At 41.9% G+C, this 26,742-nt stretch overlaps 1 long non-coding RNA gene across 1 annotated transcript in view; it reads right to left on the bottom strand.

Annotated features, from left to right (window-relative positions):
• The window catches only part of LOC146866710 (uncharacterized), a 34,979-nt gene extending 9,171 nt beyond the window's left edge, over positions 1 to 25,808 (bottom strand). Inside the window, exons 1-2 of the long non-coding RNA XR_014965776.1 lie at positions 25,636 to 25,808; positions 25,229 to 25,374 (exon numbers count right to left, since the gene is read on the bottom strand). This is a non-coding gene — a long non-coding RNA (uncharacterized LOC146866710). The remainder of the gene's footprint in view (positions 1 to 25,228; positions 25,375 to 25,635) is intronic.
• Positions 25,809 to 26,742: the final 934 nt, after the last annotated feature.

The raw sequence follows: 26,742 nt of genomic DNA, 5'->3' as shown, positions 1-26,742 counted from the left end.
ACCAGCCAAGCACCAGTCCACGCACACCGCCAGCCAAGCACCAGTCCATGCACACCACCAGCCAAGTGCCAGTCCACGCACACCACCAGCCAAGCGCCAGCCAACACACACCGCCATCACATTTAGGATTTTTTTTAGATAAAAATAAAAACACAAACAAATTGCAAATAGATACAAATCTACTAACACAAAATCTGAAACTAAATACATTGCACTAATGCCAACCTTGAAACAGAATCACATTTTTTAAAGAATACAGACCAGGCAGTTCACTTTACCACTCATGGATGCTCCCAAATATTATTTTGCGTGTGGTACGCTCTAAAACAAGCATGGACACACAGCCCAGGGTTAGAAGGACACTCGGGCAGTACATACGAGTCTCCTTCTGCGTACCTCTTCACCAACAGACTCTACATCTCCTAGTGGGAAAGTCTTTTGAGGATGTGGGAGGAATGTAATCAGGAATGTGGCGATCTTTCAATCAAGCCACATCCTCCACCACTCCAACTCTAGGAACACTTGCCTGTTCCACAACAACAAGGCTGCCTATCACAGACAGCTAAAACTGAACAAAAGTCAACTTTGATGCAGGAGAACACCCCTTGAACACATCAAAAGCATTGAAAGTTGCTAAATTGAAGAGATGGAGGGCCAACTTCTTATACCAAACGTAAGCCTTACGAATAGCAGTGTAAGGTTCCAACCTCTGATATACTCTATCAACACCACCCATGTGCTTATTGTAGTCTAAAATGCACAAAGGTTTGCGCACTTCAGAAATCTGACCCCAAACAGCCTCAGACAACATATACAGCTTAATTCCATAGCGTGCCCTCTTGCTAGGGATGTACTGCCTAAAAACCAAACTGCCCTTGAACAAGACCAAAGACTCATCAATAGATATTTCTTTCCCTGGAGTATAGATCTCTGAAAATCGATCTACAAAGTGATCAAGAACAGGCCGAATCTTAAAAAGACGTTCACAGTCATGGTGATCTCGTGGTAACGCCAAAGAATTATCAACAAAATGCAGAATCCGTAGCAAAAGTAATTACCGATCACGAGTCATAACTGCATGAAATATGGCTGTTGCCATCAAGGGACTGGTAGACCAATATGAAGCCATGGACGGCTTCCTTATCAAACCCATCAATAAAGTCAAACCCAAAAACTTCCTCATCTCTTCCAGATTTGTGGGAGTGCACTGGTTAGCTCCAGAGTGGGGCCTAAGTTTGTCACTGTTGTCCCTCAAAAACTGTTCAGCATACAAATTAGTCTGCTCAACAATCTCACCCCAAAATACATCATCCATAAACAACTGAAAAAACTGTATAGTCAAAAAATGTTCACAATCCACTCTACACCCTGCATCACCACTAAAGGCAGACAAAACCGGCTGCACCATGTTTGGATCAACCCAGAGTCCAGCAATTCCAGTAGGAAGCCAAGCAGCCTCAGGCTGCAATCCAGATGCCTCTTGCACCATCGGCACAGCAGTTTCCTCCTCTAAAACAGGCACTTCATCCGCACTGAGAGTAGCTTCATCTGCACTGAGAGTACCTTCATCATCCGATGATTCCATGTGGAGAGAAAACTCACTGCCTGAATCTTCCCCTCCCTCCTCTCCCTCAGACGCACTGTCAGTCTCATAATCCTGCTCAGAGGAAGATTCAAGAAGCATACCAACTACCCGCTGAGCAGTAATTCTACGGCTAGCCATACTGCTTACTAATAAAAGTAACTTGTCAAACAAGTCAACAACAACAAACACTTTGTAAAATAAGTAATAGACAAAATGCACCTTTATCAAAAATACCTATATACTCCAAAACGATACCTCTCACTTGCCAGAAGCAGCTAAATTCACCACCACCTACTCTGCACAGACACAGTATGGATCAACCATATCCCACTAAAAAAAGAAAGAGAAAAGAAAATTACACATAACACAATGCAAAACACATCGCAAAGAATTCCATGCACAAAACACTAACTAAATAAGCTGCCATTATGACACCACTTACAAAAAAATTCATTCATACATGACAAAAATACTCATTTGGAGTAAATACAACAAAAATGTTTTTCTTACCAAAAAAATGCAACTACGCAAAACTGCAGAACACCACTGTTGAAATCGCAAACAGGAATCAAAAGCTTTACACTAGAATAAAAAGGAGACAAAAAACATTACAATTACATATGCAAATAATGCACCAGTTCACACACAATCCACCAGCCAAGCTAAGGGCTAAGAGTATAAATAAAATATTCACCCCCATAAAAGGGGAGCAACCCTTGCCCTTGAGGCCACTCCCAAACACAAAAATAAAAATAAAAACCTGGTGTCTAGTGGCTTCTACCCCCTTGAGGGCAGATGGGCCTAAAAACATACTGCTATTCTGCCATCCAAAGAGGGCAGAAATGGCCACAGTCATCCTCCCATAAAGGGGAGCAGCCCTTGTCCAAGGGGCCGCTCCCCAACATAAAAAAAAAAACCTAGGTGGCCTAGTCGCCCTACAAAAAAACAAATCAGCCGATCTGCCCCTCAGGTTGGCAGAAACGGCCAAACTAATGCTCACCAAATGGGAGCAACCCTTGCCCAAGGGGCCACGCCCCACAAACAAATCCCTGGTGGTCTAGTGGGCCCAATTTTAAAAAACAACATGGCGATCTGGCCCCTTGGGGGGCAGACACAGCCACAAATATTGACCCCAAAGGAGAGTGACCCTTGCCCAAGGGGTCACTCTCCACAAATAACTACCTGTGTGGCCTAGTGGGCCCTACATTAAAACAAATTGAAATCTGCCCCCCATGGGGGCAGACAGCCAAAATCATAGCCCCCAAAGGGGAGTGACCCTTGCCCAAGGGGACACTCCCCACCAAACACTCCCTTGTGGTCCTGTGGGCATTTTTGTTTTATATATAGAAAATCTGCCCCCCCCCCCCCCAGGGGGGCAGACAAAGCCTAACATATACCCCCCAGAAGGGGAGCGACCCTTGCCTAAGGGGCCGCTCCCCCAAACAAAATAAACATACATGGCCCCCAAAGGGGAGTGACCCTTGCCCAAGGGGCCACTCCCCACTACATTTCTTATAATTGCCCAGTAGTCCGATTTCCCAGGGGGGCAGACAAAGCCACAAATTATTGCCCCCAAAAGGGGGAGCTACCCTTGCATAAGGGGCCGTTCCCCCAAACAACAGAACACATGAGTGCACACAAAAAAAATCCCTGGCGCTAGTGGGCATTCCTGCTGCACAATCGCACGATTGTGCAGCAGGAATGCACAAAAGAGGCATTGAGGGAAAGGAAAACCCTTTCCTTTCCCTCAATGTCTCTTTTGGTAAAATATTCCCTCTCCCCAGGCCCAAAACTTACCTGTTTGTTCTCCGACGCTCAGGAAGCAAATGGCTTCCTGCGTGTCAGTCAACAAAGGGAAACCTCCAATGACGTCAGCGCACATCATTGATGACGCGGAGGGGGGTGGGTGGAGGCAGGGCAAGGTCTTCCCCTGCCTTCCCCGGTTAAAACCCCCGGATCGACCGCCCACGGGGGGAGCGCCAGCGCTTCCCCCGTGGGTGGGTGTCATGACGAGCTGGACTTTGTGCCATGACGAGTCCAGCTCGTCATGAGCACAGAAAGGGTTAAGAAAAATATTGAAATAGTTGGTGGAGACAAAGATGAAAATTAAGCAGTAGTCATTCTTGTAAATGGAGTACCAACAGAGAGTCGGAAAAAATGGCAAGAATTTGTGGATGTTAAAAAAGCTCAAAAGGCCACGTTATATCTTGTGGAGAATAATATTTATTATAAGAGTGTAAATGTGGAAGAACAGGTGATAAGTTTGGAAGATGAATCTGATATTTCAAGTGGTCAAACAGAGAAAGTGTACAAGTCAAGGAGTGAAGAGATTTATGAACATTACACAATATGTCCTCTACATTCAAAAGAAGTAATAGCAAACAGCATTGAGTTATTTCAAATGAAAAAAACAAAGGGAACTCCAATGAGTGTATGGGAGAAAAGCTTGAAAGATTGTTGTTTTCCACAGCTGTTTCCTACCTGAGAAGGTTGACGATATGATGACCGACCTGTACGGATTCCAACTTCAGAATATCGCTCAACACGATTATACTCGGAAGATCCTAGTTTCCAGCAGTGTATTCCATATATATTTCACCTTTTGTTTGAAAGTGATCTGTCTTTTCTGTCCTATGCAGTGAACCACATACTGAAAACTGGAGTTCATCAATCACTTCTTTCAGCGAAAGAATTTGTTGACAAAGTTCAACAAACAGATGAAAATTTAGAAGCACAGTTAATTAATTTGATGGCATGTCAACGAGGAATAAATGAGTATTGGTATCGTCGTCATGGAGAACTGAAGTGTATTTTACGGAACTTAGGCACACCAACATGGTTTGTGACACTTAGCTGTGCAGAGTATGCATGTGAAGATTTGCTTGAATTGTTGAAATGAAGACACCTGGAGAACTGTGTTCTTTGGATCCTGTAAATTTGTGCAGATATTTTAATCATAGGTTTCAAGGTATGATGTCTTTCATCTGCAATAAAAAGAATCCACCTCTTGGAGAAGTTACCGATTTCTTTTGGAGAAAGAAGTAGCAAGCGAGAGGTGCTCTTCATACACAATCTGGATTCCTTCATCTTCTAATACTCAAGCATAACCATCAGAAACTCTTGTGCATCTTGTTGTATATTAGGGCTGAACGTTAAAGATCCAGTACATGTATCCAAGAGTTGGCGAATATCTTACTTCTGTCAGTTCTCAATTGTTCAAATAAAGTATAAAGTGCAGAACATAATCTTTTTCCTGACTTTCCATAATTTCACCATAAAGAACTTCTAGATAAAATATAACGTTTAGAATAACATTACAATAGCAGTTGACACCATAAGCATTTTCTAATTGGTATCCCACAACATCATCACTTGTTTGTATTTTCTGTTTCTTTGCATCTTTTCTTTTCTCTTGAATTTGTTTCTGCTTTTCACCCACACTTGATTCATCAACATGTTTCCATTTTGAACACACAACACGTTTTTCATAAATAGGATATTCACCTAAAGTTGGTGCATAAAGTCTTCTTAAACGATTATATTCTCTTACACAATTTACATCAGCACTAACCTTGTTTTCTTCAAAATCAATTAAATACAAACCGGACAATGTTCTAACTCGAGATAATGCCACATATGCCATTCCCTCTTTAAACACAGTTCTTCCAACATTTACTAAAGTATTATCTACACTTAAACCTTGAGATTTATGAATATGCTAAACAGAAAGGAAACTGTTTTCTACGAACATACAAGTCTTTTACCAGCAAAAAACGTACAGCACAACGCTCATTCTGTCTTACCTCTGTAATCTGATCAAATTTAATTTTCAAGAATTCAATTGCATTTCTGTTTTGATATTTTACAAATTCAACAATTTTCCCCATTGCTCCATTCACTAAACCTTCTTCTGTATTCAAATGACGCCTCAAAATTACCTGACAGTTTATACATACTTCTAAAAAACAATTCTAAGCCAGCAGTTTTTGATACAGACTTTTCCAAGGAATCCAATTTAGTTTATAGTTTATTTGAAAGAAGAATTGTTATTACTTGATGCTTGATTTTATCAATAGCTTCAATGTGAACTATTTCTTGATTTTCCAATTTCAGAAGCTCTTGATTAAATGTATAACACTCTTCCATTGTAGGCATTAAGCAAACTATAGACTTTTTTTCTGCAATGTTCTTGTACAGTACTGCTGCTGGTGTGTTTTCAGTTGTAAACAAGTTCTTTAGTAGACAACTTTGCAAAGCTTGTTTACCATGCTTGCTTAGAACACCAATTCTTACATCTTTCAGAATATTTCCATAAACTTCATCACTTGCTTGTCGCATATTCTGAGCGAGTTCTTCATATTCAATATTTAACCAGAGATTCACATATCCAATACTTCCCAAAGATTTTCTAGTGTCTTCATGTAGAAGAGTTTTAAAGACTGGTTCTCCTTTTACATGAGTTAGTTGTAGCAGATCTGCAAATACAATTAAATGTTTTCCTCCAAAGAGAAGGTTGTAATCTGTTTTTAATACCTGTTGCATTCTTAAATGCACGAAAGCAAGCATTAAGGGGCCGATTCCAATCCTGGAAAAAGGCAGTACAAATCGTTGTATGGAGCGTTTTTCCCGTACAACTCGTACCCGGTAAACTTTTCTTACAACCTAGGAAGTACGATTCGTACAGAAAGCCTCTTTCCATACAAATCGTACAAAAGACCATACAGCTAAAATAAACCAACGATTCTGATCTGGAACAGCTTGCATGCGACGTCTGTATGTATTTAAGCAGCGGTTTCCAGCCCAGCAAGTACGATTCGTCCCTACGGCATTCTGTACGGCTCTTTTCTTACGGAAGCCAAAAACAGCTGTAAAAGCAGAGTCCCCAGGGGTACGAGTCGTACAGGCATACACCCCCGTGCGTTGTGTATGTACGGTGTGTACCCCAACATTGCGTATGTACTGTGCGTACCCCAACATCATGTACCCCAACATCGTGTACCCCAACATCGCATACCCCAACATCGCGTATGTACGCACCGTACATACGCGATGTTGGGGTACGCGATGTTGGGGTACGCGATGTTGAGGGTACGCACAGTACATACGCGATGTTGGTGTACGCACTGTACATACACAACGCACAGGGGTGTATGCCTGTACGACTCGTACCCCTGTACGACTCGCACCCCGGGAACAACTTTTCCCGGGATACGAGTCGTACAAAGTTCGCTTCGTAGCGGGTAATGGCATTCCCCGTGTACGGGACGTTTTCCGTACAAATCGTAAATCGGAAAGCCGGTCCGGATCGTACTAGTACGGTTGGACTGCATTTTTACAATTTGTACGGAAAAGTGTTCGGGTCCGTCTGGTACAAATCGGATCGGGAAAAGTTTTATTTTTCCCGTACGAATCGTACTTCACGGGTTGGACGGGACTTGTACGATTTGTATGAAAAAATTTACCGATACGAGTCGGACGGGGAAAAAAAATACAGGATCGGAATCGGCCCCTAAGTTAGAGACCATGCTCACCTCATCAATAATTAAAAGTTTCATCTTCTTCAGCACTCTTGACACTTCATAAGAAGCTTCTCCAGACAACTTCTGATATTCTAATTTATTATCATGCTCAACTGGTAACATCAGTAATCTATGCAAAGTAATTCCTTTAACATTGTGTGCAGCTAATCCAGTTGTAGCTGTTACCACACAAGATAAATGTGAACCAGTACTTCTTTGAAGATAACTGGTCAAAATTTTAATTAAAAACTTTTACCCGTTCCAGCTTGACCACTGATGTACATCAGAATAGGTTTAAATGATGAACATACACATTCTTTTTTTCATGTAACAAACCATGTTCTATCTGTTCTCTCACTTGTACATATATTTCTTTCTGTTCTTCTAACTTTTCTAATGTAATGTTCTCCTCTGGTGCTTGTTGTATTGCAATTTCGACTTCATGCATAGCAATCGCTGCTTCATTTTCCACTATTGGTTGTCCAAGTGGATCTTGACTACATGGACCAGAACTTTGACTATCTTGAGAACTTTCATTAGCAACTTCAGCTGTAATAACCTTTTCCTGTTCAACTTCATCATTCAACATTTTTAAATATGTAGGGAAAATTGAACATGCAATGCTACCTTTACATGCATTAAAAGAATCTTCGTAGCAGTCGAAATCTCCAAGTAATTCACTTTCGCTACGCCATGGTTTGAACAGTGGGAGAAGTGCTAAATAGTAAAATTCTCACTTATCTGGAGTTTTACAACTGAGTTTCTTGTGGTTGATAAGGTTACCTTTTGCGTGTTTTACTAAACATCCATCACATCCAACTACTGCATATTTTCCTTCTTTTAAATTCTGTTTAACATTTCTTTTAAAGCCGTAATGTTGAAGTACTTCATAAAGGCATAGCTGTTCCAGATGTCGACTTCTTTTCAGATAGTATGTATCCAACATATTAGTTTTAAGAATGTCTGTACTGTCTGGTTCATTTGCTGCTAAGTATTCAATTTGTTCTTACGATTTCAACACTCTATTTCGTGAGCAGGCAAGACCTAAACTTACCCAAATGATCCCTCGGGATTTTGAATATAAACTTGAAGAGGACAAGCGGTCTGACCATTCATAGGATACAATTTCTCTGTGGGAAAGCATTTTCAAAGTTAAGCTGTACCATTTTTTGCTAAGGCTCTTCATTGTGCAATTTCTTCCCACATTTGTTTCATCTCGTTTTTTTCTGATTTAGTTATATACGATGTAACGTAGCATGCAACAGCAATTGAGTTGTCTGCAACATACTGGATGTCTATGTTTGCACTCCACATTTTTAAAATAACCGGATTGTAATCATTAATATACTTTGGCAGTTCTGTTCTTTTTAAGTTGTAGGTATTCTTTGGAGATTTGCGAGTTATTGTGTGCCTTAGAGAAGAAAAAAGAGAATTTACTCTTCCTTTAGAAATTACTGGACGGGGAAATGCAAACCGACACTTGGTATAACATTTTCCTTTAGATTTGTATTTTCGTCGGCAGTACTTTCCACAACGGTGACTTTGGAAACGTAAAACTTGCTGTCTCAAGCTTCTATCTCCTCCTTCTCTTGGAATCTCACATGTCACATACTGTTCAATGAAAGACAATACTATTTCATCTGAATCAGTTCCAAATTTAGGTGCATCCTTGATCCACAATAGCATATGTACAAAGTTGCTTTTAACCTACCTGTGAACAAGGGCGATCAATAGCCCGAAACGCATCAGGACTTTAAGGGTTAAAGTCATTAAGTGATTGCACCGGTTGTGTTCCTGCCGCAAACAATAAAGTGAGTTGAAAAACGAGTGCTTTTTCTTCATATATATATATATATATATATATGTATATATATATATATTCACTGAAAAAACCATAGGTTTCACACATTTTATAGTTAGCGGAAATTTTACTGATAAAAAACCAGTGAAATTGCCCCGTTATAGTTAGTGCTGGCAACTATAACTCACGCGACCGCAATCCTCTGCTGATGCTAATACTGTATTTAGACACTTATTTGCCCATGTCTTCTTCCATACATTTTTAGCTATACATATATTACAAATATTTTTTTTTCATAAAGACACATATGTCATCAGCAGAAGATTGCGGTCGCGTGAGTTATAGTTGCCAGCACTAACTATAACGGGGCAATTTCACTGGTTTTTTATCAGTAAAATTTCCGCTAACTATAACATGTGTGAAACCTATGGTTTTTTCAGTGAATTTGCAAGGTTTTTTAAATGCTAATTCCTAACTATAACGTGTGTGAAACCTATGGTTTTTTCAGTGAATTTGTACGGTTTTTTAAATGCTAAGTTACTTTACGCCATTCGAGGCGTGCGCGCCCACTTAACGCAGTTCGTTCCGTGCACGGTTTTTATCAACTTTAATAAGCCCTGTACATTTGGTGGCCTTCGGCCACCAAAAGCACAGGGGGTGGGGTCAATGTGGATAGTGTTTTTTTTATTTCGATTTTATAATTTCATGTTGCCAAAATTTAGTTTTTTTTACCTATTAATAAGCCCTGTACATTTGGTGGCCTACGGCCACCAAAAGCACAGGGGGTGGGGTAAGTGTGGATAGTGTTTTTTTTATTTTATTTTTTTTACCGTACGCTTACGGTAAGCGTACGGTAAGCGTACTCGGCGAAATTGCCGAAAAAAAAATAAAACCGTTTTTGCTCTTGGGGGATGTTTGGGGACTCCCTCAACATGACTATGTGGGAGGGAGTTGTCAAAACAGCCCCGTAACATGTTTTTGGCCATCATGTTTGATAAACAACACTCAGTGCGAGAGACAAAATGGCGGACGCCGCTTCCTGGTTTCGGCCGATTCGAATGTTTACTAAGATCTAAGAGCCAATCAGAATCGCGCTCGCGCACGCCACCGTACGCTTACGGTAAGCGTACGGTAAGCGTACCGTAAGCGGGCTCAGATATATATATTGATTTAAAGGCTATTTTCTCAGAATCTACTGAACAGATTTACACCAGACCTACAAAAGGCACTTCCTTGACCTAGGGACTACCTCTCTGCCAAATTTCTAGTAATTCTGTTCAGCCGTTCGGGCTGTAGCTCGTTCTAAAGGTCCTATGGAAAAATGCATGGGAAAAACGCGTTTTGGGACCCCCCTTTTATCTCAGCCCCCGCTTGACGAATCCCCCCGAGACTTTCAGGGTAGGAGCGGAGCGTAGCGCCCCACCTATTTTGAGAAATTCGCGAGGATTCATCGACCGGCGCCAAAGTTATTCAAAATAGAATGTTGAGGTTTTTCTATGGAAAAGGGGTCCTAACTATAACTACCTACTGGCGACCGCCAGTAGGTAATATATATATATGTATGTGTATATATATATATATATGTATATATTCACTTAAAAAACCATAGGTTTCACACAAGTTATAGTTAGCTGTACATTTCACTCGTAAAAAACCAATGAAATTCCACGTTATAGTTAGATCAGGTAACTATAACTTGCGCGCCCGCAATGCACTGCTGATGACGTCACATATTACATCACTTATGACATGGTCAGTGACATCACTCATGACATCAATGATGACATCTGAAATGACACATTGTGCATTGCGGTCGCGCAAGTTATAGTTACCTGATCTAACTATAACGTGGAATTTCATTGGTTTTTTACGAGTGAAATGTACAGCTAACTATAACTTGTGTGAAACCTATGGTTTTTTAAGTGAATTTGCAAGGTTTTTTAAATGCTAATTCCTAACTATAACGTGTGTGAAACCTATGGTTTTTTCAGTGAATTTGTACGGTTTTTTAAATGCTAAGTTATGTATTTATTTTTAATTTTTGCCAGTAGATAATATATATATGTATATATATATATATATGTATGTATGTATATATATATATATATATATCCAAACTCTTCATCCACATTTTTCTCCAGGAAAAGAACGAACGTAGACCTCATTAAGTAAGATGAATAATTTTATTCCTCCTCGCCTGCCATGATATATATATATATATATATATATATATATATATATGAATTTTTCTTGAATGAGATGCAGGAATTATGGGACCCACAACAATCTAGAGATAGATCTGACATACCTCATGAAGAACAGAATGAATCCATCATTGAATCCAATGCAATGCCCGTAACAATTGGATATCCTCTAACCCAATTCAAACCTAAGTCAACCTTTAACGCGATTATGTTAAAGGACTCGATCGATCTGTTCCATGATCAGGTAACAGAACAATTGAAGGAACTCAATATAAAGACACACAGAGGCAAATCAAAGTACAATAAAGAAAAAGCGGATTATATCACTTTAATATCTAAATTGAAGAAAAATAACAAAATCATAATCCGGGCCTCAGACAAGGGTGGAAATATCGTTTTAATGACTAAAGACAAATACACCAAAGAAGCCTACAACCAGCTAAATGATAGAGCGTGCTACACGAGATGCAATAGAACTGATTTAAAAGAGATGTCTACAATCTTCTATAAAAAACGGTCAACTTGGAAATAAGATGGTCCGCTTACTGGACAGGAACTTAAGTTTCTAAAGAACAATTGGTGCCTTGAACATACATCCCAATATGTGGATTTTGTCCTTCAGAGTCTGGTGAAAGCCCTTCCATCTTATGTGAGTGACACAAGTGACTTTTTACGTAAAATTAAGAATCTTGTATGGGAACCAAGCTTTTTATTGATTGCTCTTGATGTCAGCTCACTTTACACGAGTATTCAACATGCAGACGGGTTGAGAGCACTTGATTTCTTTTTGGAAAAATCTATGGGTAATATGGTGAACCACAGAAAGATGTTACTTGAAATGGTCGATTTCTGCTTGAATAACAATATTTTTATGTTCCACAACCTTCTGTACAGGCAGTTAAGAGGTGTTGCGATGGGGGCCAGCATCTCCCCAAGCTATGCATGTTTACACATGGGCAGGTGGGAGGAGCTGGTCCTCATGACAGAACACAAGAAGGCTATGACTACTAATGTCAAGTCATGGTTACGGTTTATCGACGACCTGTTCATTGTTTGGGATGGTAGCTTGGATACAGCTCAAGAGTTCGTGCAGGCAATTAATGTAAATAACCTAAACCTGCACTTCACTGCTAACATAAGTACTACTTCAGTGAGCTTTTTGGACACAGAGGTTTTTATTGAGAATAACAAATTAGAAACCAAGCTCCATCGCAAATCCACGGCTGGAAACTCCACACTCCACGCTAGCAGCTCGCATGTGAAACACCTGGTAAATAGTATCACCTATGGTGAGATGTTGAGGCTCAGACGGATCCACAGTAAGGAGAGTGATCTACTGATAGCCCAAAAAGAAGTAAACAGAGATTTAAGGAAAGGGGATACTTGGAAAACATCATTGATAATGCCATTGTCAAATCCATGCGTAGAAACAGGTTGGAGCTACTAGGTGTAGTAGGCAATATGACTGACACTAGTGTTGATGCCAATAGGGAGGAAATCAGAAAATAATTTAGATTCATTGTCCAATATAGCCAACAGCACAAGAATGTCGAATCCATTATAAAGAGGAACTGGCCTTTGATTTTGAGTGTTCCTACAATAGGCCCCAAACTGCCCAAATGGCCCTCTATAACCTACAGCAGAGGACGTTCTATGCGAGATGAACTCGTTAGAACTAGTCCTGAAGTTATTGAATCTGCAAATTGGTTACAAACGCATACAGGCTTCTTTAATTGCAAATCATGCAAAGCATGTCAGCATGGTGAGAATAAAACGTCATACTTCACCCCGTTTGACCAAAAAGACCATAAGATCAACAGACTACTGACATGTAAAACAGAATATGCCATCTATGTATTGTCATGCCCATGCAATCTACTTTATGTAGGGAGCACAAAACTCCAAGTACACAAAAGAATACTGCAACATCTTAGGGCGATAAATAACCAAGACAATACCTACCCAGTGGCAAGGCACTTTAAGTCTAAGCATGATTCCAGAAGCCGAGATTTAAGATATTTTGTGATCGATTCTGTTCCTGCTAGTAGAAGAGGGGGCAACAGGGAAGAAAAACTGCGCCAACTTGAGACCAGATATATTCTAGAATTAAATACTAAACAATCAAGTGGTCTCAATGTTACTGAGGATCTGTTTGCATGTCTTTAACAAAAAATATCCCAGATTTTTGACCATTTTTTGTCATAAGATCTTAATCAGGAATGTTTTATATCTTTTTGAAAGTTATTTATGGGTTATCCTCTGATTTGGGGATTTTTATACTTATATTTATTGATTATTTATGAGTATTTTAGCAACCATTTTACACAATTGTATATATGACCTTTACACATGGGAATATTTAGTTTATTTAATCTATTTTAGATTGTAATATATCTACTTATTTAATATCTATTGTGTATCTATTTGGTGGTATATATGTGTAGGTTTCTTTGTTTACTCATGACCAATAGAGGGATATTTGATCTCCAGCCTGATATGTGATGATCATTATTTATACTTACATCATACCATGTATCCCATATTTAGCTCCTGGGTATTTATACCGGTATCTTATGGAGTTCCAATTTGAATGGCGATAGACTACCACTTTTTGCTAACATGCATTGCATTTGAACTTTAGTAGGATTTGTGAGTCTTAATGAACATTGAATACACATCACTGGGGCTCCAGTGTTTGATTAGGTATTCAATCGTACTCACGTTTCGCCCTCTTCTCCCCCCCTCCACCCCTTTTGGCCCCCTCCCTCTGTCCCTCCCCCGTTTTCCCTTTCTCTTTGAAACCCCCCTTCCTTCCCCCCTTCTTTTCTTGGTCAGCAATATCTGGGTCTGATTATACTAGAATGAGTTTCGTATTGATATACATGCTGCTCAGAAAAATATAAAAAAATATATTTTATATACGTTTAAATTCAAAAAAATCTTTTGCCCTATTTTGCACCAATTTGCACTGTATTTATCATTTGTTTCTACATTGGTTTAATTGTGGACGACGTTTTATGTATATTTTCATGCATGGTTTTAGATTGAACCAAAAATTGTTTGTGATTCATTTATTTAATTTGCAAACATTGTTGGTTTCTAATAGAGGCTCTATTGTGACATTTTGCACATTCCCCCTTTTTTAGAAATGTAAAGTGGAACTGAGAGAAAAAAACAGACTTGTAGTTGAATAAGCATATATGTTTTCTATTTCTATCATGCTTGTATGCCTTTGTGTCCAATGGTAACGTCGTCATGTTTAAACTATTTAAACCAATGTATGGTATTCCACTGTGTCATGTGATCAAGGCCCGTGGGAAGGGCTGAAACACGTCATGGCGACTGTCTGCACGAAATAAAAATTAAGCACCGAATTGTGGTCCGTATCGTCTGTTTTCTTGCGTAGGACTGCGCATTTGAAGCAGAATATCTGGATATATATATATACACACATACATACATACACAAAGAGTTGCCTCAAACAGCAGAAGCCCACACAGGTAAGTATAGCCACTCGATTTCTTTATTGGAAGCTGCGGCTAAAGCACGAAAGAAATCCACAGCTCCTTTCACAAAGCCGACACGTTTCGAGAGCCTTCTCTTTATCAAAGGCTTGATTCTGGGCTGCATTGCATTTCAGTAATTACACACCATTTTTTAACTGAGTACTTGCTCCAGTGGGTGTGGTCGCCGCTTTGGATCCTGGTACTTGCGGTGTAATTAAGTATTCCTCCAGTGAGGTTCCATGCATTCAGTCCTGATATAATCGCAATATAACCACAGTGGGTTGCTGTGGTTACGTATCACTGCCATGCTGCTCTATCGTAGCTTCCAAAATCGGCTCCTGTCCATAATTAGCATACGACGGTTGGCGCAGCCAATGTCCGCTTTAGGCAGTGGGGCTTCTGCTATGGCTAGGCTAGCCGTTTCAATCCAAACACAAAGAGTTGCTTCAAACAGCAGAAGCCCACACAAGTAAGTATAGCCACTAGATTTCTTTTTTGGAAGCTGCAGCTACAGCATGAACGAAATCCACAGCTCATTTCACAAAGCCGACGCGTTTCGAGATCCTTCTCTTTATCACAGGCTTGATTCTGGGCTGCATTGTATTTCAGTAACTACACACCATTTTTTAACTGAGTACTCGCCCCAGTGGGCGTGGGCACCGCTTTGGCTCCTGGTACTTGTGGTGTAATTAAGTGTTCCTCCAGGGAAGTTCCATGCCTTCAGTCCTGATACAATAACAATAAAACCACAGTGGGTTGCTGTGGTCACGTATCACTGCCATGCTGCTCTATCGTAGCTTCCAAAATTGGCTCCTGTCCTGGTGTGTAATTACTGAAATGCAATGCAGCCCAGAATCAAGTCTGTGATAAAGAGAAGGATCTGGGTGACAACTGAGAGCATAAAGCAAACTGTTACCCGCAGTGTCTTTGCGGTGTAGCTTAGTGTTCAGTTTATCTCCCTTGACCTCTACGACTACATCAAGGAATTTAATGGCATGTTTGCTCAAGTTGTGTGTTAATTTCAGGTTGAGGTTGTTTGTGTTGAGCGTGTTGATGAAACTGATTGCACTTGTTTCGCTACCTCTCCACACCACAAACAGATCGTCTATGTAGCGGAGCCAGATGATAACCTGGCTCCATCATGGTCCTAGTGTTGGGTCCTTCCGGATCTCGTTCTCCCATGCCCCCAGGAATAGATTGGTACTATGTTAGTACATGTTAGATGGACACTGAAGAGTGCCATTTTATTGGATTTAGGTGTGGCTGCCCTGTTGAAGGAAAAAACTGTAGAATTTGTCCGGATTAATGCTCACTCAGCATCAATTGGAGTTATCTGGGATACTTTCAAGGCCTATACTTGGGGGGGTTTGCAAAGTCAGGTCTCATATAAGAATATAGTGGAACGAGCTGAATTAAAAAATTTAGAGGAGGAGATTGGGTCATTAGAAGGAAGGATGCTCCAGGACACACAGTATAGTGAGGAGATGGGAAAAAAAAATTGGATGAAGCCAGAATGAATTATAGAAAGAGATTAGAAACAAAGAGCAGAGAAAGGTGGGAGGCGAGCCGTATGCAACACTTTGAGTATGGCGAAAAAGCAGGAGCAGTATTAGCCTGGAAGGTGAGGGCAGATAGGGAGAGAAACCACATTGGATAGTTGGTTATTAATCCCGAGGGGGATGTTACAAACAATGAGGAAGAAAATCAGGAAAACATAGTAAAACTCTTCTCCGAATTGTATGCAGAGTTAGGAAGGCCGGATGTAGGGGCCTTAAAGGGCTAGTTAAACATCATCGGCCTCCCGGTCTTAACAACAGAAGAGAGGAACAGGGTCAGTGCTCCAATTATAGAAGAGGAAATAAGAGACCAACTCAAACACATGAAGAATGGTAAGGCGGCAGACCCTGATTCAGTTCCGGTTGAGGTCTATAAATTGATAATAGAGGAGATTGCACCGGAACTGATGACCCTTTCTAATGCTATATATAGGGAAGGTGAGCGGAACCCGAATTCATAGAATGAGGCCATAATTATGTTAATTTTAAAACCGGCTAAGGATCCTAGAAATGCCGATTCATATCGACCAATCTCCTTATTAAATGTGGATCTTAAAACTTGTACAGGTATACTGGCGGGGAGACTGGCCAAGGTTGCCCCTCAGTTGAGACACACTGACCAGAAAGGGTTTGTCCCCAAGAGACAAATACAAAAACTCACACTCACATTGATAGGGACAATAGACATTGCAGTCACGAGATTGATCCCTTTGGCGGTGATCACAATTGACGCTGCCAAAGCTTTTGATCGTGTTAGCTGGTTATTCCTTTGGGCGGTTCTAGATACAATGGGTTTTAGTACCAATTTTATTCAGGCACTGCATAAAGTATATGAGCAGCCCAAGGCTAAAATTTTTATAAATTTGTGCATTGACAGGGAGTTTTAATATTAGGAGGGAGACGAGACAGGGGTGCCCCCTGCCCCCCCTTCTTTTTGATATATATATGGAACCATTTGTGCACAAGTTAAGAACAGATGAGTAGAAAATACCTATCCACCAGCTTCCAACGCATAGTAAAATTGCACTATACACAGATTATTTGGTAGTCTATACCTCCGATCCAGTGCAAACATTGACGAGGATAGAACAGTTGACAACTGAGTTCTGTGCACTTTATGGATACTTAATTAATATCTCAAAAACGGAAGTAAAGTGCTGGAACATTGTAGGATGGGGCGGCAGAGTTTGTTCAGAGATTAAATATCTGGGGATAACAATTGTAGATAAAATCGATGAGATCCCCGCTCGTAACTTTAAGCGAGTGATGAAGGAGGTAGATTGAAAACTAGCTAGTTGGAAAAATCTACCCCTGTCAATATATGGGAAGGTTATTTTAATAAAAATGTCTGTTTTCCCAAAATTAACTTACCTTTTTAACTGCATTCCACTTAGTTTCCCTAAAGATGAAATTAATGAAATACAAGGGAAGATATCTAGTTTTATTTGGGCATCCCGTGGGATACGGCTCTCCTGGAAAAAACTAAGAAGTTGTCTAAAGAAGGAGGGGTTGGCACTACCTGACCTTAGACTGCATTGTATGGTGTTTCAATTTAAGAACTTGCGCATGTTGGCGGGGGAGCCTCTGAATACCACATGGGGTCTAATACTCGGTTGAGAACAGGAAGAGCAGTTCCTATGGGTAGCTAGTTAGGGAGGGAGAGGAAGTGGGGAAGCACAGGTCTTTTCTTCGTAATGCCCTCACACACCCCAAGGGATGTCATGCTTCATCATTTGGGCATTTGCCCCTCGTCAGGCCGGCGCTGCAATGCCTGACGGGCTCCCGAAACCGGGGCTCTTTGTTGGGGATCTTTTGAAGAAGCCGTATGGGTGCGTGTGGGTGTGAGGGCAGGGTAGTGCACGAGGAGTGAGATGTTTTAAAAAAGGTATAGGGCCGTCCTACTTATTTAAGTATTTTTATTAATGAGGTAGCTCTAGCCTTGGTAAAAAGAGGTATAGAAGCCCTATTTAGGAGTGATGGTCCGTAAGGGCTAATCATGTGAGGGTGTGGTCAACATGTTTCGTGCCCCAGCTGCCCCAAAAAGGGTCAATGGCACTTCGTCAGGACCAAAAGTAGAACGTTTAAAGGTGAGTGCACTACCGTTTTAGCACTAGTTGCTTGGAACGGTAGGGGGTGATTAATAGGGAACTGGTACTGAGATGAGGATAGACCTGTGGTAAAGGAAACAACAAAAAGGGGGGGGGGGGGGCAAACAAGGTAACAATAACCAGCGAATAAAACCAGCCATCGACATATAGTGAATGCACTGGACATTAGTGCGCCTCAGTGAAGAAACAGAGTACACAAGTCTACTTATAGTGCACTCTAGGTGTTATAGGTATTTTGACCAGTGGGTGGTGGAGAGACGGGGAAGATCCGTCATGGACCTTCTAATGGTAGGGTGTCAGACGTCGTGATCGTACCGACGGTGCCATGCTACGTGGACGGACTATAGACGGTCTCGAGTGACTAAGTCGCATACCAGTTTGTAAAAGGTACTGTGTGATGCTATAAAATCCTGTGCTGTGCGCGTGTGAATCCATCAAACCGGTATCCAAAGGCAGACAGGAATGATTAGGAGTAAAAACGATAAAACTAGTGACATAATGTCAACGTGAAAACGAAAGAGAGACATTAATTACAACGATCATTTACCGGTCAGGGAAGGTTAAGGTTGTTTGTGAACTAGTTCGCATACTAGTGTGAAGGCATGCCACAACGCGCTGATTTTAGGACATCCTACACAGTAAGCGAAGCAAAATTTAGATGGACTCACCCCTCACGACCTAGTTCCGGACAGACGGGGATAACAACAGAGCACAATAGTTGCTCCGGTTTCTATGGAGAGGCCAACCACAGATGGGAGGAACAGGTAGGAGAGAAAGGAGGTTAAAATTACGTTCGCATACTAACCAAACTGACGAACAGGCTTACCAACGGGATCCAGTCATACGTTCACGGTACTCACGTAGGTAGACTGGCAACTTGCTGGCGTCCTACCCTCGCTCTGGGCCCCGTGCAGGATACTTCCCTGGTGCATCTTAAATAGCGTTTGTTAAAAAGACGTCCCTCGACGTAGTGGCCATGTTGGAATGGGCTCTACTAGCGCACATGTCATGTGACATCCGGCGCGTGTGGAAGTAATCGGCGGCCATATCAGAACGGGGCAACTACAGTTCTGGGATAGTAACTGAGTCAAAAAGGGTTAGAAAGGGGGGGGCGGGGACGGTAGGAGTGATTGCAACAACTCGTCGTGTATATTGACACGTGTAGTTATATAAGATACCTCTCTTGGAAAAGAATATATGTCATTATTTTTATAGAAAATTAAAAATATAAAAATAATAATTTCCTTTTCTGGTTGTGATCCCTGGGGGTATTGCAGATGTCGGTCATAGAAACCTTAGGGCACAACCCAAGATGAACAGGAGGTAGGTGGAGTAAGGGGGGTAGGTTGATGCGGACAAAACTTCAGGATAGCAAAGGAAGGGCTAGTTTTAGTGATTTATTTCAGCCCAAGGTATGTCATCGTTCAGGCCCCTCGTGTGTGACGCAAGCTTGAACACCCAGCATTGTTCCTTTCTGAAAAGGGCTTCTTTGGTGATAACTGGGAAAGCCTCTAAAATAGTCCAATTTAGCTCATTTGGTGTATGATTATGTGCCGCATAGTGAGAACACATCTTGGTGTTCGTTTTTTTGCAACGTACATTGCTTCTGTGTTCGGTTAGTCTTGTCTTCACTGGGCGTGTGGTCATCCCAATGTATTGCAACGAACACGGGCATGTAATTAGATAAATGCAATTGCGTGTGTTGCAATTTGTGTGTTTCTTCTGGGTCCAAATCCAGTTGGTAGTCAATTGGACTGTTTTACTTAAAAGGAAAAGGGGCCTAGGATTTGTACCTACCCCCAAAGTGGATGTCTTTCGGACTAATCTTGAAGTGCAAAATCTCTTCAGAAAAATCTGCCTGAAGGCCCATTTTGGCAACCAACCAAACCTACCTCCAAGGGATACTGGCCTACGTAAACCCTCGACCTTTACACCCACCTCAAGTATGGTGCCTCCAGAAGTCTTGACTTTTGAGAAAGCAGTTCTCAAAGAAATTTCTGAGAAACTTCAATCTCTAAAATTTTCCAACGTCACTCAAGCTGAGACATTAGCCATAAAAACCTTAGCTAATGACGCCTCTATTAATATCAAGGAAGCTGATAAAGGTGGTGCTATAGTTATCATGGCTAGCACAGACTACCGGACGGAATGTCTACGCCAACTACAAAATACTAATTACTATACACCGCTCACTACAGATCCTACACCACGCCTCTCCACCAAAATCAACTCCATGGTCACGGCGGCACTCCACCAAGGATGGATTTCAAAAAACGAAGCTGACTTTTTAGTCAATACCAACCCTAGACTACCCTACTTTTACACTTTGCCAAAGATTCACAAAGGGGTCTCCCCACCCCCCGGGAGACCCATTGTGTCCGGCATAGGGTCCCTCTTGGAACCTCTATCCAAATTTTGCGATTACTTTTTCCGCCCATTGGTGAAAACCACCCCCACATTTCTCCAAGACACCAGAGACGTTCTAAAACTGATTGAACTTACTAACCAGGAGGGCCCACATCCAGATGTACTTCTCACTCTGGATGTGGAGGCCCTCTACACCAATATCCCTCAGCTTAACACTCTTGAGGTGGTGGAGACGATCCTGCTCAATACCAACTGGGATTCACCAACCCCCGTGAGCTTTATTATGGAATGTGCCAATATTGCTCTTACTGAGAATTTCTTTTTATTTGAGGATCAACTGTTCCATCAGACCCAAGGAACTTCGATGGGCAGCACCTTCGCCCCGAGCCTGGCATGTCTCTACATGTCAGACTTTGAGGGCAAACATGTGCTCACTGACACCAATCCCTTCTTGAGTAACGTTCTCCTTTGGAGACGTTACATTGATGATATTTTAATCTTTTGGAAAGGCAGCATGGATATTATCCCGAACTTTCTGTCATGGGTGAACGGTCTGAACCCTTTCCTCAAATTTACTGCAACCTGTTCTCAACAGGAACTACCATTCCTCGATCTGATGATCATTAAAAACATGGGTACCTTGGAGACGATAACTTATAAAAAACCCACCGACAGCCATTGTCCTTTACAATACAATAGTTTTCACCCCAAGGCACTAAAAGACAATCTCCCCTACGGGCAGTTCTTACGCATCCGTAGGAACTGTAGCAAGATAGATGACTACAATAAGCAAGCATCTGAACTTGGTAAGAATCTAACTCTGAGACAATATCCTGCCCGCATTATCAACAATGCAAAAAAACGAGCACGCAATACCAATAGGTCAACCCTTCTCGAATCACAGACAAAACCAGAATCAGACCTCATCACATGTGTGACCACCTTCACTCCAGAGTCTAACTTGTTAAAAAGGGTCATCAATAAACACTGGCGAATACTAGACTCGGGTGATCTGTCTCTAAGAAAACCGAGATTTGCTTTCAAACGCACAGCCAACATCAAGGATCTCCTAATTAACACTAGACCCAAACCACCGGCCCCTACAGTCTCCAATACCTTGTGGAACTTGCCTCCGGTAAGCGGGCATTACCCCTGTGGCCAATGTGTGGTTTGCCCACTCACCCGAGTAAGTAAAACAGTCCAATTGACTACCAACTGGATTTGGACCCAGAAGAAACACACAAATTGCAACACACGCAATTGCATTTATCTAATTACATGCCCGTGTTCGTTGCAATACATTGGGATGACCACACGCCCAGTGAAGACAAGACTAACCGAACACAGAAGCAATGTACGTTGCAAAAAAACGAACACCAAGATGTGTTCTCACTATGCGGCACATAATCATACACCAAATAAGCTAAATTGGACTATTTTAGAGGCTTTCCCAGTTATCACCAAAGAAGCCCTTTTTAGAAAGGAACAATGCTGGGTGTTCAAGCTTGCGTCACACACGAGGGGCCTGAATGATGACATACCTTGGGCTGAAATAAATCACTAAAACTAGCCCTTCCTTTGCTATCCTGAAGTTTTGTCCGCATCAACCTACCCCCCTTACTCCACCTACCTCCTGTTCATCTTGGGTTGTGCCCTAAGGTTTCTATGACCGACATCTGCAATACCCCCAGGGATCACAACCAGAAAAGGAAATTAATATTTTTATATTTTTAATTTTCTATAAAAATAATGACATATATTCTTTTCCAAGAGAGGTATCTTATATAACTACACGTGTCAATATACACGACGAGTTGTTGCAATCACTCCTACCCTCCCCGCCCCCCCCTTTCTAACCCTTTTTGACTCAGTTACTATCCCAGAACTGTAGTTGCCCCGTTCTGATATGGCCGCCGTTTACTTCCACACGCGCCGGATGTCACATGACATGTGCGCTAGTAGAGCCCATTCCAACATGGCCACTACGTCGAGGGACGTCTTTTTAACAAACGCTATTTAAGATGCACCAGGGAAGTATCCTGCACGGGGCCCAGAGCGAGGGTAGGACGCCAGCAAGTTGCCAGTCTACCTACGTGAGTACCGTGAACGTATGACTGGATCCCGTTGGTAAGCCTGTTCGTCAGTTTGGTTAGTATGCGAACGTAATTTTAACCTCCTTTCTCTCCTACCTGTTCCTCCCATCTGTGGTTGGCCTCTCCATAGAAACCGGAGCAACTATTGTGCTCTGTTGTTATCCCCGTCTGTCCGGAACTAGGTCGTGAGGGGTGAGTCCATCTAAATTTTGCTTCGCTTACGGTGTAGGATGTCCTAAAATCAGCGCGTTGTGGCATGCCTTCACACTAGTATGCGAACTAGTTCACAAACAACCTTAACCTTCCCTGACCGGTAAATGATCGTTGTAATTAATGTCTCTCTTTCGTTTTCACGTTGACATTATGTCACTAGTTTTATCGTTTTTACTCCTAATCATTCCTGTCTGCCTTTGGATACCGGTTTGATGGATTCACACGCGCACAGCACAGGATTTTATAGCATCACACAGTACCTTTTACAAACTGGTATGCGACTTAGTCACTCGAGACCGTCTATAGTCCGTCCACGTAGCACGGCACCGTCGGTACGATCACGACGTCTGACACCCTACCATTAGAAGGTCCATGACGGATCTTCCCCGTCTCTCCACCACCCACTGGTCAAAATACCTATAACACCTAGAGTGCACTATAAGTAGACTTGTGTACTCTGTTTCTTCACTGAGGCGCACTAATGTCCAGTGCATTCACTATATGTCGATGGCTGGTTTTATTCGCTGGTTATTGTTACCTTGTTCCCCCCCCCCCCCCCCTTTTTTTGTTGTTTCCTTTACCACAGGTCTATCCTCATCTCAGTACCAGTTCCCTATTAATCACCCCCTACCGTTCCAAGCAACTAGTGCTAAAACGGTAGTGCACTCACCTTTAAACGTTCTACTTTTGGTCCTGACGAAGTGCAATTGACCCTTTTTGGGGCAGCTGGGGCACGAAACATGTTGACCACACCCTCACATGATTAGCCCTTACGGACCATCACTCCTAAATAGGGCTTCTATACCTCTTTTTACCAAGGCTAGAGCTACCTCATTAATAAAAATACTTAAATAAGTAGGACGGCCCTATTCCTTTTTTAAAACATCTCACTCCTCGTGCACTACCCTGCCCTCACACCCACACGCACCCATACGGCTTCTTCAAAAGATCCCCAACAAAGAGCCCCGGTTTCGGGAGCCCGTCAGGCATTGCAGCGCCGGCCTGACGAGGGGCAAATGCCCAAATGATGAAGCATGACATCCCTTGGGGTGTGAGAGGGCATTACGAAGAAAAGACCTGTGCTTCCCCACTTCCTCTCCCTCCCTAACTAGCTACCCATAGGAACTGCTCTTCCTGTTCTCAATATTCCTTTGGTGCCTTCTGAGCAGGACCTTATTCAAAACTAGGCTCCTTGTCCCTCTCTGAATAAAAAAGTCTAATACTCGGTGACATGACTTAAGAAGTGGGAGGAGCCTATTTATATAAATTTGGAGCCCAATCTTTTTTTTAAAAAAGTAAGATTAAAGGTGTTGAAAGCAGCCTTAAGTCTTAAGGCTTCAATCACTAGTCTATTGAAGAGGGAAATATAATGTAACAAGTCTGAAGAGCCTTGCTTTAGATTCAATAATTTGTGATCTGCACTCTGCACAAACACGTGTTTAGCAAACAATTTTCTCATGGTGTTTTTGAATCGTCGGAGATCATAGAGAATGGGGTCGTCACACTCCACAAATGGAACTGACCATAGTGCCACGTCCCCTTCTAAATACGACAGAATAAAAGCACTCTTAGAGGAATCATCTGGGAATGCAGTTTGTTTAGCAATAAAATGCAGATGGTATTGGTTCATGAAAACAGTAAATTTAGCACTGTCTCCATAAAACCGTTCTGGGGGTGCTAACGGGACCGTAATCGGAGTCACCACTTGTATTTGTGTTGATGACGACGGAGTATTACTATGCAATGTTTGCATAGCAGGCTGGAAAACAGAAGGTTTCAGTATTGGTTTTGCCGTAGGGGAAAAGCCCCAGGTGGCAGAACTTGGTGGCGCAGAGGCTTGCATGTTAGCTTGTAGCTCGGAAATATCCTTACGTAATGCAGCATTTTCTGCCTTAATATCAGCCAGGATGGAAGCTATATCGTTCAATGATACCTGAGAAGCTGGATCCATAGCGTCTGGGCGAACTAATATCCGTGGGCTTAGCCTTCTGACAGACTAGTAACAAAGCACTCTTACCTGTAGGGCGCTTGTTGAAGTTCGCAGAGACGCTATGTGCCAAACTTCCCAATCCCCTTTCGTACAACTCGGGCATTTTAATACCCACTAATGCTACACGATAAGAGTTAGGGAGGAGGGCTGGATACTGGATGCTATTGTGTTCCTGTTGTCAACCTGACAAAAGTATCATCAATATGACATTGTTTATGAAGGAACTTCAACACTAGCTCTACTACTTAAGCTTATGCTTAGTGTGTTCTGTCTGTTCGTTCCCTACCTGCGATCTACAGGTGTGCTGTGTTGCGTCCGTGATGTCGTCTGATGGTCATGATGGTGTTGTCTGATGACTGGTTGGTGTCTGGTTGTTGTTGAGTTGTGTTCTCTCAAGAAGTGATGGTGTAGCAATAACGTGCGAAGAGTTGCCTATAGTGACAAACAAGGGATTCAAGTTACTTTCAGAAGACACATACAGCGCATTTGAACAGGTGTACAATGATGCGCTGAACTTACTTGTACATATTCCAGCAAATTCTCACCATCATGATTACTGTAATAAGCAGAATAGATAACAAACACTACAATAACATATTAGACCTCCTATCCTCTTGAAGTCTTTACTTTTGTCTTTAAAGTCCTTCTTGAAATTGTTTCCTTACATCAAGAAACAATGATCCCAAAAATTACCGTTTTGTCTTTCTCAGCTGGAAAGATGCCGAAGTTTTCTTGCGTAGGGCGCCATGAAATACAAAAAGAGTACTTAGCTTTTGATGTTTTCTATTGTGCAGGCATGTCCGGAATTCTCACCGAGACACTGAGAAAAAGGACCGAAGCATGAAGACTCCAGCAGCTGTTGCGCCGGCTTGTCGGGTAAGCATCGCTGAACTGAAACCTGCTGTCTCCTTGACAACAAGCGGAAGGCTAAGCGCCTTCTGGAACTTGGGTGTGGCTATAGTTACATCACACCCATGATGGCCGCTGCACATCGAGCGTGACATGCGTATGACGTCTTCCCAGTCCGTGCCGAGACCGGCAACACGGAAGAGTCAATGCCTACTGCCAAGCATTCGCATGGTTCTTATTCAAAAATCACCTGTATGCGATCAGACTTTGGAAATCGTATTTTCTGTCCATAAAACAAGCATTGTTACAACCAACGAGTACAAACACAACAGCAAGTGTAATACATGTGATACGAAACATAATACATAGACATAAGACCAGTGCTTTAAATGGGGGCAAAATAGTGCAGGCACTCATTTAAATGTGGCGAGTGGGCGGGGCTTGGGGGCGGGGCTTAGGGCAAGACATGCCGATACTTATTGACTTCGATACTATTTGCAGCACATACCAAAACACATGGGAAATGTCTTTCAATGAACAAAGCAGGTTTGTTTGCTTATAACAAAAAACACGAAACCCAAAGGCGGCGATATTTCAACTTTTCGTTGCTTTGTAAAATGTGCAACATACATTTTTGCTGTTCTCGAGTGACACAGAAAGAAACAAGCAGACATGCACCGACAAACATTCCACACATTTCCGCTAATATAACGAAGAGTGTCTCTATTGTCTCCCCCCCCTTCTCTCATTTTTCTCAACAATCACAGGCAAGCAAACATAAGCAGACACTTAACAAAAGAATCGGTACGCTTTACAGCCATTGGGAGATTAAGGGGGGAGAGGGGGGCAAGCCGACACCAAACTCCTTTATTGTGTGTGAAAAAGGCCGCTTTATTGAAACAGGTGCATATCACAATTTAACTCCTTGGCCACTGCCTTACAAAACTAACG

The sequence above is a fragment of the Triturus cristatus genome, chromosome 1_2 (assembly GCF_964204655.1).
Source record: "Triturus cristatus chromosome 1_2, aTriCri1.1, whole genome shotgun sequence".
In the NCBI taxonomy this organism is placed as follows: domain Eukaryota; kingdom Metazoa; phylum Chordata; class Amphibia; order Caudata; family Salamandridae; genus Triturus; species Triturus cristatus.
Note: the sequence above shows the minus strand (reverse complement) of the source record. Positions and strands in the feature narration are given on the sequence as shown.